This window comes from Callithrix jacchus, chromosome 16 (assembly GCF_049354715.1).
Source record: "Callithrix jacchus isolate 240 chromosome 16, calJac240_pri, whole genome shotgun sequence".
NCBI lineage: Eukaryota > Metazoa > Chordata > Mammalia > Primates > Cebidae > Callithrix > Callithrix jacchus.
The window spans coordinates 50,186,272-50,205,880 of NC_133517.1; the positions used below are offsets into that span (position 1 = coordinate 50,186,272).

At 34.3% G+C, this 19,609-nt stretch overlaps 1 long non-coding RNA gene across 1 annotated transcript; it reads left to right on the forward strand.

The window, feature by feature from the left end:
• Positions 1-1,128: 1,128 nt before the first annotated feature.
• LOC128929874 (uncharacterized) lies at positions 1,129-18,485 on the forward strand. The gene is made up of 4 exons (XR_008477099.2): positions 1,129-1,277; positions 3,674-3,738; positions 5,806-5,912; positions 17,332-18,485. It is a non-coding gene; the product is annotated as an uncharacterized LOC128929874 (long non-coding RNA).
• The last annotated feature ends 1,124 nt before the right edge of the window (positions 18,486-19,609 follow it).

Here is a 19,609-nt window from a genome sequence, read left to right on the forward strand (position 1 = left end):
ATAAAGGCCTTCTTTGCCTCTTTTTATAGGTTTTGACTTAAAGTTTGTTTTATCTCAGAAAAGTATAGCTACTCAGACTTGATTTTGGTTTTTGTTTGTATGGAATATTTTTTATGCCCCTTTACTTTCAATCTGTATGTATCTTTACAGGTAAGGTGAGTTTCCTGTAGGCATCATACAGTTAGGTCATTTTCTTATTCATTCAGCCACTCTGTATTTTACAAGTAGAAAGGTTAATTCATTACATTTAAGTTTATCATTGATATGTGAAGACTTATTCCTACTATTTTATTAGGAATTGATTTCTGATATTAAAATGATTCATATCATTATTTTTGTTGACTTCTAGTTGTTTTGTATATTTTCTGTTTCTTTTTCTCTGTCTTATTATCATAGTCGTTTGGTGGTTTACTGATTGGTAACATTTGATTCCTTTCTTTTACTTATCTGTGTGTTTGCTTAATTAGCGGATTTTGCACTTTCATGTATTCTCATTGCAGCTATCATCCTTTTGTTTCCAGGTATAGGACTCCCTTAAGCACTTTTAGTATGGCTGGTCTACTGGTCATAAATTTTTTCCACTTTTGCTTGTCTGGTTAAAACTTCATTTCTTGTTTATTTATAGAATATAACATTACTGGGTATATAAGGGAGACCTGTGGGGAGCGCTCCCATGTGAGGCCCCTAGGATATGGGCCTCACCATATGGTGAGCTTGAGCCGGACACAGATCCCCGGCTGGGGGAGTCGAGCTGAGGGAAAGCAGGAACCAAGAGAGGAACTATATGTTATTAAAAAAAATCAACAGACATTACTTTATGGATATGAGGACTTGGGAGGCATTGTGTCTACTTTCGGCTTCTCATGGTTTATTGTCTCATTGTGTTCATTTTGGACCCGTGTTACCTTCATTGCAAAATATTAACTTAAATATTTACACTTGGTAACTTACTGTAACTTACAGGGCGTAACTGTAATTTATTTACCACAGCTTACAGGGCGTGACTGAAATCTACTTACCTTGACCTACTGGGTGTAACCTACTTACTGTGCTTAACTTACTTACTGGGTGTAATTTGCTTACTGTAACTTAAGTACGTTAATCTGGCGTAAACAACTTTAACTTCAGAAAATTATATAATGAAACACATTGCAAAAATAAAATTGCTGCATGAGCCTAGCACATGTAGCCCTCCAGACCTCCGGCACGCGCTCTCTTCCAGGTTTGGGACCCTCTCGCTGGACGAGATTCCCGGGCTCGCATTCAGTTCACAACAGGTATATCATTAATTACGGCAGTTTGTTTCTTTCAGCACTTTGCATATATGATCCTATTTTTTCTACTAGCCTATAAGGTTTTTGGTGAGAAGTCCATTCTTAGTCTCCTTGGGGTTAGAAGGAGACAGGTTGCTTTTCTTTTGCTATTTATGGAATGCTCTATTTGTCTTTGAATTTACTCAACTATAATGTGCCATGTAGAAGACCTTTTTGAATTGTATCTGTTTAGAAATCGCTAAGCTTCCAATATGTGGATGTCTAAATCTTCTGTTAGACTTCTGAAGTTTTCAGCTATTATTTTATTAAGTAGGAGTTTTTAAATCTTTTTTGTTTTGTCTTCACTTGGGACACCAGAAAATTTTAAAAAAAAATGATAATTTTATGATGTTCCATATGTCATGTAGGCTTTGTTTATTCTTTTAAATTCTTTTTTCTTTATTTCTGTTTGGCTGGATTATTTCAAAAGACCTGTCTTCAATTTCCGAATTTCTTTTTCCTGCTTGATCTAGTCTATTGTTGGAGCTTTTAAACGTATTTTGTATTTTATTTAATAAATTCTTTAGTTACAAAATTTCTGGAGGGGGGGATTCTATCTTTTTGATAAATTTCTCATTTATATCCCAAATTGTTCTGATTTATTTATATTGTTTTTTCTATATTCTCTTGTATCTTACCAAGCTTCTTTGATATCATTATTTTAAGTTCTTTTTCTGGGACTTTATAAATCTCTTTTTCATTAGAATCTGTTGCTTTTGGAGAATTATTGTTTTCCTTTGGAGGTGTCATATTGCCTTGCTGTTTTACATTTCTTGTGTCATGTTGATATGTGTGCATCTGGTGTAACAATTCCTTCTTCCATTTGTTTTTTGTTTGTCTGTTATAGTGGAGAACTTTTTCCTGAAGATGTATCTGTGCTATTGGTTTGAAAGAGTGCTTTGGCTTTGATTCATGGTACATGCAGTAATTTAATCTCTGCATTATTTCTTCAGCTTTAAACAATGTCAGTGGTGTCTGATTTTCTTGGTGATGTGGGCTGTTTTTGTAGTGGAGGCTGTGGTAAATTTTTGATGGAGGCAGTAACTAGATCTGCATACACTATATCGTTGGGTCCCAGTGGTGGCAGTAGTAGGCTGAGCATGCCTGTCCCCATGGTGGCCTCTGCTGGCACCAGTGTTATTGGTCCTAGATGGGCTGATTTTTGATCTTCCAGGAGTTTACTCAGGTGCCAGTACTAGCAGGAGTGCACCTGGTGGGTGGGCACATTTTCTGGCCAATTGGAAACAAGCATAGCATGAGCAATGGTAGTAGTAATGGCAAGACAGGCCTCTGGCTCTCAAGTGGTCCATGCTGGTGTTTGTGGCAGCTGTAATGCATTGAGCAGGCCAGTATCCAGGCCCACCAGTGACATGTGAAGGTGTGTACTAGTGGTGTTGGTAGTGGCAGGTTGGGTGGGTCCAAATTCAGCCCCCCAGGAGGAATGCTAAGGTAAAACTGTGGCAGACTCAACTGGGCAGTTCCCAGGCCCCTAGATGCTATGCTTGGGCCCTGACTGGGGGCAATACCGGGCTAGGTAGACCTTTCCTCTGGCCCCTGATGGTGCATGCAGACAGTGTCTGTGTCAGGCAGGGACAGGATGATATCCCATGCCTCCAGTGGAATGTTCTGGTAGAGACATCAACAGCTGTATTACAACCCTGCTGCTGAGGAGGGTGGGGCTGTTTTGAGCAGCAACAGTCATATGTAGGTGGTTAGGTAGCATGCACTTCACTCACATTTTGGCCCCAGTGGTGGCAGCCCACAGCAGCAGTGTCTGCAGGCAGAGGAGTTTGTCCTTGGGGCATGTGAAAATGCATGGCTGCTTCACTGTAGGCAGTGGAGCAATTGCCAGTGATTTGTACTTCAGCCCTGGCAGCAGTAGCTACCTTTGGTGGTGACTGGACATGGGGAATGTCAGTGTGGCTTCATGGATATGAAGATACAGGAGCTGCTGGGCTCCCAGGCAGGAGGCAGTATGCTGGGGGCTGGGCTGTCAAATTGGCACCTGCTGTGGTTGCTTAGGACTAGGGGTGTGGGACCCCTTCTGGAACAATGCTATCTTGCAAAGTCTCCAGACAGCTTCCTTTGTTAGACTTGGGTCTGTTATGGTCTAGGGGCTCTCCTATGGCTAGGGTTGAAGGAATCTGCAGTAGTCATGTGGCCTTCTGGGATTCTCTCACTTACTGTTTTTTACCTTAGTTGAGAAGCCTACCCAGACTCCCAGCTGATCCTGGCAGAGTAGGGTGTCTCACTTACCTCTCCTTCCCCGCTTTAGGTGTTCTCTATCACTTCTCTGTTGGATTCCAGTTTTCGCTCTTAGATGATCTATTTGAAATACAATTATTTACCTGCGATTCTAGATCTTCTTTGCGGAGAAAGCGAGTACCAGATGCCTGTAATCGGCCGTCTTGAAGCTCCTCTCTAGGTAAAGCAATCTTACCTGGAATTTTTTATGTTAAAATATTTTTAACTCAATTCACTTTTAAAAATAGTTATAGTGCAGTTTGTATCTTTCAAGAAGTTTATGCATTTTATCTAAGATGTTGGATTTATGGGCCTAGCACTGTTTGTACTATTGTTTGATTATCCATTAAATGCCCATAGGATTTACAGTGATGCTGGGTCTTTTATTTCCTTTATCTGTAATATATATTTATTCTGTTTTTCCTTTGTCAGACTGTCTAAGAATATATCATGTTTACTGATCTTTACAATGAACTAGGTTTTGTTTTAATTAATTTTTAAATTGTTTTTTTTTGCTCTTAGTTATACTAATTTCTATTTTAAAGAGTTTTTTTTTTTTTTCCTTTTTGCTTTGGGTTAAATTTGCTCCTTTTTTGGGAGGTTCCTAATATTGGAAGTTTTATTATTTATGTGACACATTTCATCTTTTCTATATAAGCAGTTAATAATGTATATTTCCCTTAGTTGCATCCTGTTAATTTTTATTCACTGAGCTTTCATTTTTATTTGATATAAATATTTTCTAATTTCCCTTGATATATTCTTTTAGACTGAATGGGCTGTTTAGAAATATGTCGCCTAATTTACCTAGGACTTCCGTAACACATGGTGTGACTTAAACAACAGCATTTTATTTCTTTTTTTTTTTTTTTTTTAATTTTTTATTGGATTTTAGGTTTTGGGTATGAGCAGAGCATGCAAGACAGTTGCTTAGGTACACACATGGCAGTGTGCTTTGCTTTCCTTTTCCCCTTCACCCACATTTGGTATTTTTCCCCAGGCTATCCCTCCCCACCACCCCTCCCACTAGCCCTCCCCTTTTCCCCCCAATAGACCCCAGTGTTTAGTACTCCCCTTTCTGTGTCCATGTGTTCTCATTTTTCATCACCCGCCTATGAGTGAGAATATGCGGTGTTTCATTTTCTGTTCTTGTGTCGGTTTGCTGAGAATGATGTTCTCCAGATTCATCCATGTCCCTACAAATGACACAAACTCATCATTTCTGATTGCTGCATAATATTCCATGGTGTATATGTGCCACATTTTTCCAATCCAGTCTATTATCAATGGGCATTTGGGTTGATTCCAGGTCTTTGCTATTGTAAACAGTGCTGCAATGAACATTCGTGTACATGTGTCCTTATAGTAGAACGATTTATAGTCTTTTGGATATATACCACCTCACACTAAAATTAACTCCAGATGGATTAAAGACTTAAACATAAGACCTGGCACGATAAAAACCCTAGAAGGAAATCTAGGCAAAACTATCCAGGACATAGGAGTAGGCAAGGACTTCATGAACAAAACACCAAAAGCATTGGCAACAAAAGCCAAAATAGACAAATGGGACCTAATGAAACTCCACAGCTTCTGCACGGCAAAAGAAACAGTCACTAGAGTGGATCGGCAACCAAAAGAATGGGAAAAAATTTTAGCATTTTATTTCTTATAGTTCTGGAGGTTACAAGTTCAAGATAAACGTGTCAGCAGGTTTAGCTTCTTCTGTGGCTTCTCTCCTTTGTTTGCAGATGACTGGCTTCTTGCTGTGCTCTTGAATGATCTTTTCTGTATGCATATGCATGCCTGGCGTCTGTCTTAATCTTCTCTTCTCATAAGGACATCAATCAGATTGAATTAGGACCCACCCTAATGGCCTCATTTTAACTTAATTTCCTCCATAAAGGCTCTATCTCTAAATACGGTCACATATTGAAGTATTGGTGGTTGGGGCTTCAACACATGAATTTTTAGAAGACACAATTCAACTCATAACACAAATATTTGGTGATTTTTAAATATATATTTCTTTCTATTATTGCTTTTCTAGGTATTCTGCAGTGTGATTTGTATGTTTAAATAATTTAAATTTAAAAAATTTTGTTAGTTTATTTTATCCCTAAAATATTCTCTTTCTTCGTGAATGTTCCATGTGTACTTGAAATAAATGTCTGTTCTGCTATTGTTAGGTGGAGTGTTCTCTAGTTTATTTATTTATTTTTTGATGGAATCTTACTCTGTCACCCAGGCTGGAATGCAGTGGCACAATCTCTGATCACTGCAACCACCACCTTCGGGGTTCAAGTGATTCTTCTGCCTCAGCCATCCTCCTGCCTCAAGTAGCTGGGATTACAGGTATGTGCCACCACGCCCCGGCTAATTTTTGCATTTTTAGTAGAGACAGGGTTTCACCACGTTGGTGAAAATGGTCTTGAACTTTTGACTTTAGGTGATCCGCCTCCTTCGACTTCTCAAAGTGCTGGTATTACAGGTGTGAGCCACTGCACCCGGCCTAACGTTCCTTAGGCCAAGTTGGTTGAAAGTGGTATTCAGCTTTTCTATAGCCTTGGTGATTTTCTGGCCATTTGCACTATCATTACTGAGTGAAAAGTGTAAAAGTCTTTGACTATAATTGTAGAGTTGTCTTTTTTTTTTTTTTTTTTACAGTTCTATCATATTTGGCATCTTATATTTAGCAGCTCTCTTGATAGGTACCTATCCATTTAAGATTGTTATAACTTCTTGGAAAGTTAACCATTTGCTATTACCTAATGTTTTCATTTGTCTCTGATAATCCTTTGTTTTAAAGTCTCTGATATTGATATACCTTCTCCTATTGGGTATGGTTTTGGCAGCTGTTGTTGCCATGGTTACATTCAGTGCATCACAGGTGTTCAATTTCTCTGTGTTATTTTATGTTTATAATAGGGGCTAGTTTTCCAGAGGATTATTTTTACTATCTACTCCACTTTCACCTCGAGGTCTTCCTTTCGTGGGCATGCCTCAGAGACTGTCTCTCCCTGCTCTCAGATAGCCTGCTGTTACATGGGATTCAACATGCTTGTTGGCCTGGTGGTGAGCATGGGAAGAGAATGTTCTTTGCTCTTCTGGTTTCAGTTTATGTGTCAGTATGAGACATCTGTTGTTTCCCTGGGTGTCTGGTATAGGGTATTCTCATTTGTCCTATCCTGTTCACTATAGTGGTAGACTTCTAATGGTTTGATTTCAGGGTAAATGTATGCTCCACTGCAAGGGTAAAAAATTTATATATATATATTTTTCCTTTTCCTTCCCTTAGCTTCAGTTGGTCTTCACAGTGTCCAAAGGGCAACAAAGTTGTCTGCTCTTTCCAGGTGGTTGAACACTTTTACTTTTTTAGACAGAGAGAGAAGATGAATTTGGGCAGAGCTTTGTGCTTTTATTGTAGTGACTGATGCTGCCTTCCCTGAGCCTGTATCACGAGAGTTCACTTTCTCAGAACTCTTGTCCTGTCCTTGATCTTCCTTGTGAGTATTTAGGGATGTATGTAGAGAAGAGCTGTGAGTGAGTCTGAGTATTTCTTGTGTCTGCAGCTAGTAGGGCTTCTATATTTTTATGCTAGCCACTTAAACAATTTGTTTAAAAACAAAATTTTTCCCTGTTTTATGGTGTCCAGCATCATTTGTCTCTGATGAATAAGTGCTCACATTATGTCTCTTCTTTGACACATCTGTATTTTTTTAGATTTGGGGTTACTTGGTTAACTTTTAACCTCAGCTCTCTGATAAGCATAAGAAAAGTTCTAAACTTGCATTCGTTGCCATTATTTTGTCATATGGGAGTGATAATCTTTCCAGTTTTCATCTTAAGCAGTTGCCAAACATCTCAAGATCTACTCTTAAAAACTCAAAATGGAAAGCTCTATTGAATTTACTTTAGATTTGAAACTATCCTATCCTACTTTGAGTCTTAAAATATGCCTGAACTACTAAATATAGCATTGGATTTTAATAGAATTTTTTATGATATCAAGATGCTAGATGTTTCCTTGATATAAATTTTTTAGGAAAATAATCAAACACATTTTTTTAATTAAACTCCAAACTTTAGTGTTTTAAAAGATAACCATCAAAGAAATGTGTCACAAATATTCTATTTTTAATTTTTAGAATGCAAAGGTAAAATAGCCTCTTTTTTTTTTTTTTTTTTTTTTGAGACGGTGTTTCACTCTTGTTACCCAGGCTGGAGTGTGATGGTGCGATCTCGGCTCACCGCAACCTCCGCCTCCTGGGTTCAGGCAATTCTCCTGCCTCAGCCTCCCGAGTAGCTGGGATTACAGGCATGCACCACCACACCAGCTAATTTTTCTATTTTTAGTAGAGATGGGGTTTCACCATGTTAACCAGGATGGTCTCGATCTCTTGACCTGGTGATCCACCCGCCTCGGCCTCCCAAAGTGCTGGGATTACAAACTTAAGCCACCACACCCAGCTAATAGCCTCTTTTTATGTTCATACTTTATTTCTTAAAATAGTTCCAGATAATATTGACTTCCTTTGACATAAGCTTCATAAAATACCAGTAGGTTGAGTTGTTTATTCAGTGAAGAACCCTATTATTGAATATAATTGTAGGAAGTTTGCCAGTTATGACATAAAATGATTTGGTTTACAGGTCATCTTTTAAAGCCTCTACAGGGAGTTAATAGTCAATCAGCCAATACTTCAAAAGAATGTCCACTTATAGTAACATATAACTTACTTTAGTAATTTCCATTATTTCATCTTTGAGTTATTTCAAGGATCTTATGTAGATTCAGTGCAATTCCAATTATTCCATTGATTATTTTTTTCATTTGACTTATAATCCTTATATACATGAGCCTTGAACAATGTGGAAATTAGGAATGCCAACACTCCATGCTGTCATAAATTCATGTATAACTTTGACTCTCCAAAAGTTTTTGACTCTTCAAAAACTTAATTACCTATAGTTTAATGTTGATTGTAAGCCTTACTGGTCACTGAAACATTCAACACATTTTAAATGTTATATGTATTTCATGCAGTATTCTTATAATAAAGGAAACTGGGGAAAAGAAAATGTTATTAAGAAAATCAGAAGGAAGATAAAACATATTTACCCTTCATTAAGTAGAAGTGGATCATCATAAAGGTCTTCATTTTTGCTGTCTTAATGTTGAGTAATCTGAAAAGAAGGAGAAAGAGGAAGGGTTAGTCTTGCTATCTTGGGATGGGTGAAGCATTAGAAAATTTGCAAGCAAATGGACCAACATTGTTCAAATTCATATTGCTTAAGGGTCAAGTGTATGTTTGCCACCAGTTAATTTAATACATTGGTTGCTTAACTCAAAAGAAGATTTGACCTTGGCTCACTTCATAAAATCTTTATCAAATAATGGAAATTGAAATTTCTTTCTTGTAGTAGTATTTTTAAAAAACATAATTATCAACAGACCCTGGCTTTAATTATATTCTAAAAATTTTTATTATCAGTTTTCACCTCTCTTCTAGAAAAATCCTTATTAAATAGCAATAATGATTTATTGAATAGCTAAAAAATACTATGCACTTTCGTGAGTAGTGCATTTGGAATGATTTTTACTCCTGTTTTTAGCTTTCATTTTTATTGCATCTGACCTGTTATTTACTATTTTATTTACTTGTTAATTAGCCTAATTAAAATGTAATTTAGGAGGGGACATTTCTAGTAATACTAATTGTGCAGTAGGAAATTCAGAATAATACTGACACTGAAAACACCTAGAAAAGCTGGGAAAAAAAAACTATTTGAAGACATTGGAAAGTTAAGAAGCTAATAAGGAGATATGGGGTCAAGATATAAAAGAGCTGCAGAAGAACGAAACCTAAAGAGATGAACCCATCATTTTAGAATGCTTTTACTTAGGAGATTTTTTACTTAGGGGATTTTCTGATTACTGCAGAGGTGGCTGAAGGGTTGAGAAGCTGAACAAAGCTTTGACAGCATTATGGAGCCTGAGGACAGAAACTGGAATCCAAGGCCCTCAGGCTTTATGTAAGGTCATAAAGGTCTACAAGATAGGCGTAAGGGTTAATCAGAAATAGTTTAGTCATTTCAGGGACTAAAGCACAGTTTCTGCTCATCTCCTTGGAATTGGATTATGTGATCTGAAATTCCAAGTGCCTGTAGCCATCTGCAAGTACAAAAGTATATTCTCTATAAAGGAAAATATAATCATTCTAGCCCTCAAATTATTTCTACGGTATTATAAACCCTGGCACTCTTTCAAAGAACAAGGTATGTAATAAGACTACATGATTTAGAACCAAGGAAAACAATAGAAATAGAAATGCAATCTAAGGTAATTCAGTAAATGGAATAATGAGACACAGAATTTTAAATGGCTGAGCTTGAAATCATTAAGGACTTCAAGACAAGATTGAAAATTTTGACTGACAAATGTACAAAGATATGCCAGATGACAATTCACGAATTAAAAAAAATCAGTAAATTAATTTAAAATTATGAATGCATTTAACATTATGTTAGACACAGATGCAAACAGAAGCACTTACATAATGTATGCAGCAGACAAAGGTATCTAGAAGAAGCATGGAAAAATAAAAGAATGAAAAGAGCATTTTAAAACAGCAGTAAAGAGATAAATAGTATATCAAGAAGATCAGGGATAGATGTAACAAGAGTTTTAGAAAGAGAGAGAAAAGCAAATAGTCAGGATCAAAGTTTAAAAAGATAATGCTGTTGAGAATTTTATGACACTGATAAAACATATCCAGCTTCAGATTTAAGAATCACTGTGGATCTCATGCAAAATTAATACAAAGAAAACAAGAGCAAAATTGCAAAAAAGCAATTATAGAGAGAACATTTTAAAACCATTTACTGACAAAAACATATTACTTTAATAAGAGTAAAAATAAGCTTGAGATCGGTTTTCTTAATAACAAAAAATAAAAATCAGAATATAGAGAAATAATATCCTTAAAGTATTAAAATACATTGGAAAACTCTTTAATATGTTAAAGTTATACATGGATGTATATATGTACAGGAAGAGTCACGAGACAAAAAGAGATAATGGCAAAGTTACAGGGGGCAGACACAGAGGAAAGCTGAGATGCCATAAGGAAGATACCATGTGGCCTGTGAGACAGAAAAGGAATAGCAGGTCCCTAGATTCTGTGAGGCTCTACGATAAACTCTAATTTTTCTTTGAACAAATTTATAGACTCTGTGTATTTGAAACAAAAGAGCTACACTTGAAGAAAGTGAAAACATTAGTTAAAACTGTTAAGAACTAAAATTGAAATTAGTTGTCTAAAGATTATGGGAAATACTTGATATGCTGCTCTGTAATTATTATTTCTTCTTATAAGGTAAAGCGGTAATAACATACTATGACTATGGTTTTTAAACAAATTTTAAGATGTCTGTATGCCTTCCGTAAAGGCTAAGTATCTCAAAGAAGAAAGTAAAACACAGTGTGTCTGCAAATGTTTTACCTGCAAATGTTTCTCTTGTGGTTTTGAAAGCATTCTTCCTTGCCTTTTGTTCTCCTGTAAGAGAATAGGAAGCTACTGCTCCTCAAAGTCTTGAAAGTTTTGCTAGATCTCACCATTGTTGCAGTATCTACTAAAAACAAACAAACAAACAAACAAAACCTGAAATGGTTCAGTGCAACTCTGCCCCTTGAAATGGCATCCCAGTTTGGCGTTTAGAGGTGGAGTGGCAGGGAGCTGGTAACACTAGGATTCCTACTCCTTTGATTAGTAATGACAGCCATATGGCTCAAAAACTTTTGGAAAATTAAATAATCACATTTTCATGTAGTTGGCTAGAAGCACTGCATTTGCTATTTTGGCTTTGTTTGACATAATTTGAATAAAAAAAGAAAGGCAGGATAAATCCTGCCTTTAGTTTTTCATCCTTCAATTAAAAAATATATTAATGTATGGTTTGGTTCAGAGAGGGAGGCAGTTCCTAATTTGATAAATATGACTGGCTATTTTTAGCATTTGCTGAAAGGATTTATAATCAAATGAGAAAGAGAAGTTGCAGGCAGTGGTTCTCAAAGTGTGGTTTAATAAATTTTATTTTGTCGGCATAATTATGTTTTTATTGGAAACAAGTTTTACTGTTAAAAGGTAGGAAGTTGTCTAGGACCTTGACTTTTTTATTATGAGTTGACATAACTACATATTTCTGGGGTACAGTGTACTATTTTGATACATGTACACAATGCATAATGATCAAGTCAGATTAATTACCATATCCCTCACCTCAAACATTTATAATTTCTTTCAGTTGGGAACACCAGAATTCTTTCTTCTAGCTATTTGAAAATATCCAATAAATTGTTGTTAACTATATTCACTCTACGGGGCTATAGAACCCTAGAAACTATTTCTCCTCTCTAGCTCTAATTTTATATTCATTAAGCAACTTTTCTTTATTTCCCCCTCCTTTCTATCCCTCTTACCTTCTTGTAACCACTCTTTCACTCTCAACTTCTATGAGACCAACTATTTTCCTTTCTTATATATTTGGGAATATCTGGTATTTGTCTTTTTGGTTCCTGGATTACATTGCTCAACATAATGTCCTCCAGGTTCATCTATGTCTCCATTAATAAAAGTATTTCATTCATTGCTCTGGATGAATGGTATTTCATTGTGTATATATACTGCATTTTGTTTCATTTGTTTTTATGCTAGTGCCATGCTCTTTTGGTTTCTACAGCTTTGTAGTATATTTTGAAGTCAGGTAGTGTGATGCCTCCAACTCTGTTATTTTCCCTCAGGATCACTTTGGCTAATCAGGGTCTTATGTGGTTTCATACAAATTCTATAATTTGTACTTCTATTTCTGTAAATAATGTCACTTATATTTTTAAAGGGATTGCAAAATTTCTTTGGATCATTTTAACAATATTATTTTTTCCAATCTCTAAACATAGTATGTCTTTCTATATTTTGATATCCTCTTCAGTTTCTCTCATCAGTGTTTTAGAGCTTTTCTTGTAGAGATCAATCCTGCTGCTAATTAAATTAATCCCTAGGTATGTTGTTACTTTGTTTATTTATTGTGGTTATTGTAGATGAAATTGTTTTCTTGATTTTTTCCAGTTATAAAAAGCTTTTATAATGACACTAGAGATGATTTGCCTTTTCTTCACTAGTTTTTCTAGCAAATATACATTGAGTTGTCAGGTCCTATGTAATGTGTGATGATATCACAACAGATTGAGTGCTGAACAGATGTAAGAATCCAGCTGTCTTCTATTAAGCCAAGTATTAAAGAAATTTAAAAATCTAAAAAATAAAAATATAATCAAAATTAAAAAAATTAGAATATAGCTACTTTTAAAAGCAAAATATTACATTTATAATAAAATAAAATAAGCTTATTATTGCTATTTTAAAATAAAGAAATAAATATTTTTAAATGCATGCTTTTATTTTTAAGAGTGTCCATAAGTAAATATAACTAAAAAAAAATGAAAATTAATTGAAGTGCTTCATAATTTTTCACAGTGTGAAGAAGGTTTGAGACCAAAACATTTAGAAACCTCTATATGAGCTACTTCTCCATATAATAACAAGTCCTTTTATTTTTCATACATTTTTATTAAAAATATGTATATTTTATATTTAACAATCTTTTCTTATTTCTTTAAGTACTTAAGGGTTTTTAATTCTAGTTAATATTTTCAAGTTAATTGTATCATTTTGTTTATTTCTAACCTTAAAGCCATTTTGCTCAATTATTATTGCAAAAAAAAAAAAATGCTCACTATTATGTCATACTTTCTGCCAGTACTTATAGCCATTAAACACAGGTCATGGTACACCACGTCTAATAATTAGAATGTAGTACTTTTTCTTGACCAGTCTTTCTCAAATTTATTCAAGGACAATTTTAATAAATATTTGCTCTATATGTTTTGTACACACTGTAGATAATAAAATAAATAGTATAATGATGGAGGGAATTATTTTTCATTTGGTAGGAAACAATATGTTAAATTTCCAAGAAGTTAAGCAATATATAAAGAAAAATATTGTGTCTTCAGATTAAGATTTTTAAAAAAATATATAAAGTAAGATTGGTGTTTAATATAATTATTATTTAAGGTTCTCAAAAAAAAATGAGCTGGGCCTTGAAGGAGTTGTAAGATTTCAATGAGTAAATAAAGCTATGAATGCTTTATAGTTTAGGAAATTAGTAAAATCAAAAGTGCAAACAGCATAACGAGTAAAAGTAGTAGGGCAAGGATAATCAACATCATCCAAACTTGGGGAAAATGCAAAGATACATTCCAATTTGTAAGCTGGTAAAAAGGGAAGTAGATAAGCATTTGAGAAATACAAAAATGTAAATAAAAAATTCTGTCACATTTGAAAACATTGCAATTCATAGAAAACAAAATTTAATAATTTCTTTATTTCACAAATACCTGTTGAGTGTCTAACATGGTCAGATGCAATGTTAGATGCTTGGAATCCATTGATGAATAAGGTACAACCTCTTTCCTGAACAAGCTCATTTGGAACTATGGGTCCATAGAATGGACAGGAGGTAGAGAATAAAATGTGGAATAATGAAAGCTATCAAGAGAAAATACTTGGCTAAATATACACATTCTGTATTATTAATTTAGTTATGATATTGCAGTTTCCCTATTTTTAAAATTATTAGACCATTATGAGTTTTATTATTCTTTTATTAGATATGAAAATTTGCCAACAAAGATTATATAATATAACTTATACTTGTTACAGGTTTTATAACACATTTTATAATTTTGTCACATGCAGTGTATACCTCCATCATTCATGACTCACTTGTCTATAGTTTATAGTTTAAGTCATTTTTTGTGTAGTTTTATTCTTTCATATGGACAATCAACAATTATTTTCTGACTGAGTGCTATGTTTAGGCAAGATTTTAAGCTGGGCTTTGAGTAACAAAAAGGATACGGAGAAACGTAAATGGCAGGAGAACAGAGAATAAAGGCTTTACAAGTGGAAGAAAACTGAAAAGTTCCAAGAAATTAGCAAGATGATAAACCTGCTTAACACAAAGGGAAAATAATATTATGAATTATCTGGAAATAATATGGATAGATAGAGTTGAGTATACTGTGAGGAGCCTTAAAGATGACCAGAAAAGTTTAAAGCTGAGCCAGTGTGTAATAGAAAACTATGACAACTTTTTGTACTGGTAGAAAAGACATGATTATATTGACATTTTAGGAACACTTGTAAGGTGTCTCACCCATTATATTTCTTAATGATCTATTCTCTAAGAAAAATGAAACAAAAGAAATTAAAATGACAACAATACAATCATTATTTTATGCATTCTGCTGAAGACTTACTGTCCCACAATGTCATCAAGAGTATGAATTGGGAAGCTCCATCTGTTTTTGAATCTTCAGGTTGGTTACTACTATAAATTTTATAATATGTATGGTTATAATATATATTATAATATATACTGTTATAATAGATGTTATAATATATACTATTATATATGTATAATGTATCAAATATATAATATTTTATAACATTATATAATATATAGTAGACAAAAATTTTCTACCATATATTATCTATATATGATGTATAGTAGATGAAGATATTTTGAAGACAATAGTAATCAACCTAGAGATTCAAAAACATATATATGGTGGACAAATGAATATATTATAAACATATATATAATATATAACATTTTATATATATAATATATAACATATATATATAATTTTACCATGTATAGTAAAATTATAACTGGAAAATCTATGTATACACTCACACACATATATTCCTACTATATGTAAGTATTTTCCAAATCTTACAATCTATATTTTTCTAGTAATTATATTATGATTTTTGTGTTAGTCTCAAGAGTTTCAATACCAAGAACTATGGGGAACTGGGATTGACATTTACCTCAAACTGTGTTTTGGTTTGTAGGCATTGTAGATATGTACATAACCAAAAAATTATGAGGCAATATGCAAACACAGAATATTGTGTCTTAAATCTATTTTTTTAATGTAAGGGCAATATTGATGTTTAGTGTAATTATTCCTTAAGGTTATTAGAGAAGTGAGTTGGGCCTAAGACTACATTAACAACAGAAGAACTTATTCTAAATTCATATTTAGAATATAAATTCTGAGGTATTAGAATTTACAAAATATGTTTCTTCTTATTGCTTAATGTAGAGTTATTTTCTGCATAAGTGATGGTATTTGTTTGTTTTGAAATGCTTCTGTTTGGATAATAACTCAACATACTTAGATAATTTAAGGAGATTATAAAATTGTTTTAATGATTAAGTACTTTAGAATAGATTTGTCTAGTTCTGTTAAATATCTTAAACAACTGCTATTACCTGACCTTACCCAATCTTCCAAACCATGTCCACACCAGACATTCTAATCATTTCTATCTGATACTGGATTCAGCCTCAAAATTCATACAATATGATGATCCACCATTTCTCTTACAATCCATGATAATTAGCATCCTCTTTCTAAATTAGATAATATATTGATAATACTTAAAGCCCTAACACTCTTTCATGCCAATTGAAAATTATAGGTTAGAAAATTTATGTATGTACTTAAATATGCTGATGCTGTATATGTTTATTCCAGTTTATTGGTCCATATTCATTTGAGAGATAGAAAATAAACTTACATACTCTTAAACTTTTAGTACCGTTTATTGCTTTAAGTGATAAACCACCAAAGATGATCTGTTTTAAAAGCGCTGTCTAAGTAAACCCAATTCAGTGTTTAATGATATTGTGAAGGAAACTGAAATCATTCCCCAAACTGATATGGTAAAATGTATAATTTATGAGCTTTTCATATTGATCTTGTAAAATATTTTTCTAGACAGTATCAAAGTACATATTTGCATTTCTATTATTGACTACAAAGATATGGTATTAAAACATAAAGCAGTAAATGACAAACATGTAGACAAATAAAAACTCATGATATTCCCCGAAATTATAAAATTTCATATATATTCCATTTTTCTTAAAATTATATAGTAGTAAGGATTCTTTAGAAAAACACACACACACACACACACACCACACCACAAACACACATGTTTCTTCAAAAGTTCATAAAAAATGTGTGTTATGAGAAAGCTATCATGAATTTCAACATTTTTTGCACGAATATAAACTCCTACTAACTTATTATAACATGTCTGAACAGAACATAATCTAGTTTGGTGGCATTAAGAAAGATAAGACAGGGCAGGTGCAGTGGCTCATGTCTGTAATCCCAGCACTTTGGGACACTGAAGCAGGTGGATCACAAAGTCAGGAGATGGAGACCATCCTGGTTAACATAGTAAAACCCTGTCTTTACAAAAAATTAAGCAGGTGTGGTGAGATGTGCCTGTAGTCCCAGCTACTTAGGAAACTGAGGTAGGAGAATCACTTAAACCTGGGAGGCAGAGGTTATAGTGAGCTGAGATCATACCACTGCACTCCAGCCTGGGCGACAGAGCAAGACTCCATCTCAAAAAAAAAAAAAAAAAAAAAAAAAGAAAGATAAGATAGTAGTTTGAAAAGAGCCCCTGTCAGAGTAACATAAATTCTGTTAAAGTGACACAAAAATATATGGTAAACATTCAAATTTTTGCTGAAGCTGAGGTGGAAAAATGATGAAATCATAGATGGTTTACAAGAAGTTTATGGGAACAATGCACCTGAGAAATCAACAATTTACAAACAGGTAACTCATCTTAAGAAGAAACAGGAGGAAGGAGACAATGTTGAAGACAAAGCCGGTCATGGCAGACCATCCACATCGATTTGTGAGAAAGAAAAAATCATCTTCTTTATTTTTGAATGAACAAGAATTGAAAGAAGACCAACAATTAACAGCAGACACAGTAGTCAGCAACGAAGACATCATAGTTACTTCAGCTTAAACGCTTTTGACTGAAAAATAAGTTCAGCAAACTTTCCATTCAATGAATGAGTGCCAAACTGTTGGGCCCAGATCAGCTGCAGACAAGATCAGAGCTTTTGTCAGAAATTTTAAACAATTGGGATAAAGATTCTTAAGTTTTCTTCAAGTAACTTTAACAAGAGATGAAACATGGCTTTATCAGTATGATTTGGAAGACAAAGCACAATCAAAGCAATGGCTTTGTCATGACGTAGAAGTGACCCAGTAAAGCAAAAGCAGACCTGTGAAGATAGCAAAGGTAATGGCAACATTTTGTGGAGATGCTCAAGACATTTTAGTGGGTGACTTTCTGGAGGGCCAAAGAATGATAGTAACTACTTCTTATGAGAGTGTTTTAAGCAAGTTAGCCAAGCTTTAGCATGAAAGAGAGATACTTTCTTCACCTAAACAATAATCCTACTTATATCTCTCATCAAGTAAGGGCAATTTTGTGAGTATTTTTACAAGAATTCGTTAGCATCCACCTTACAGTCTTCATTTCTCTCCTTCTGACTTCTTTTTTTTTTCCCCTAATCTCAAAGAAAATAAGATATTAAAGAGAACCATTTTTTCTTTAGTTAATTCTTTGAAAAAGACTACATTCACATGCTTAAATTCCCAGGTCCCTTAGTCCTTTATGGATAGACTAAATGGCTGATACTATTGCTTATAAAAATGTCTTGAACTTCTGACTTCAGGTCATCCACTCACCTCGGCCTCCTAAAGTGCTGAGATTACAGGAGTGGCCACTGCGTCCAGCCAGCCTGACTGACACGGTGAAACCCTGTCTCTACTAAAAATTAGCTGGGTATGATGGCAGTTGCCTGTAATTCCAGCTACTGGGGAGGCTGAGGCAGGAGAATCATTTGAACCCAGGAGGCGAAGGTTGCAGTGAGCCCAGATAGAACCATTGCACTCCAGCTTGGGTGACAGAGTAAGACTCTGTCTCAAAAAAAAAAAAAAAAAAAAAAGGCCTGAACTTAATGCTGAGAAATAAAGTTTATTTCACATTTTTGTCTTTTAATTCTATTTTTTCTATGAACTTTTGAAGTCTTCCTTGTAATACATAGATTTATCTTAACAAGTCAACTCATAAGATTGTGAAAACTGGCAAGGCTGAAATCTGTAGAAATTTCAGAGAACAGGAGTTAATGCTGCAGTATTCAGGTGAAATTTCTTCTTCTCTGGAAAACCCAAATATTTGTTCTTAAGGTCTTCAACGGTTTGGGTGAGGTCCCACTCAAATTATCAAGGACAATCTCCTTTACTTAAAGTCAACTGATTGTAGATTACAACCACATGTACAAAATATCTTCACAGCAAAACCTAGATTAGTGTTTCATTAAAAACTGCATACTGTAGCCTAGCCAAAGTGGTGAAACTAACCATCACAGTAAATGTATGTCCTTCTGTATGAATAAGTGAGAAAATGGGAGAACAAAACATAAATAAAGCATAAAGAACGGGAAACTAATGTTCTTGCTTATAAGTAGAGATAAGTATACAGGAACATAATGATGTGAGCAATAGATATGGGGCATGAGGCTACTAGAGTGGGGAGGGGAGGGGTAGAGTGAGGGTGGAAAAACTACCTAAGGGGTTCTCTGCCTATTACCTGGGTGATGGGATCACTCATACAGCAAACCTCAGCGACACACAATTTACCCACGTAACAAAACTGCATATGCACCTTCTGCATCTAAAATAAAATTTGAAAGAAAATCTTCAATATGAAATGCACAAAGCATACATAATTATTCTTAATGAAATGCTTAATATTCATTATAATCAATATAATGTGTATTTAGTATAATTAATGCAAAATTTAAATGGACAAAGATCAAAACAGATTGAACATTTACATTTTGCTGGTCACAGAGTCTCTGGGATTTGTCCAGAATATTATCTCAAGGACTTTACAATCTATGAGAAGACAGGTATGTAGATTACCTTCTGCATCAAGTGGCAAATTTGGGAGGGCACAGAAGCAACAACATTTCAAATAATACATATAATATCTTTGTTTAAGATTAATACACAATACAGTCAAGATATGCTA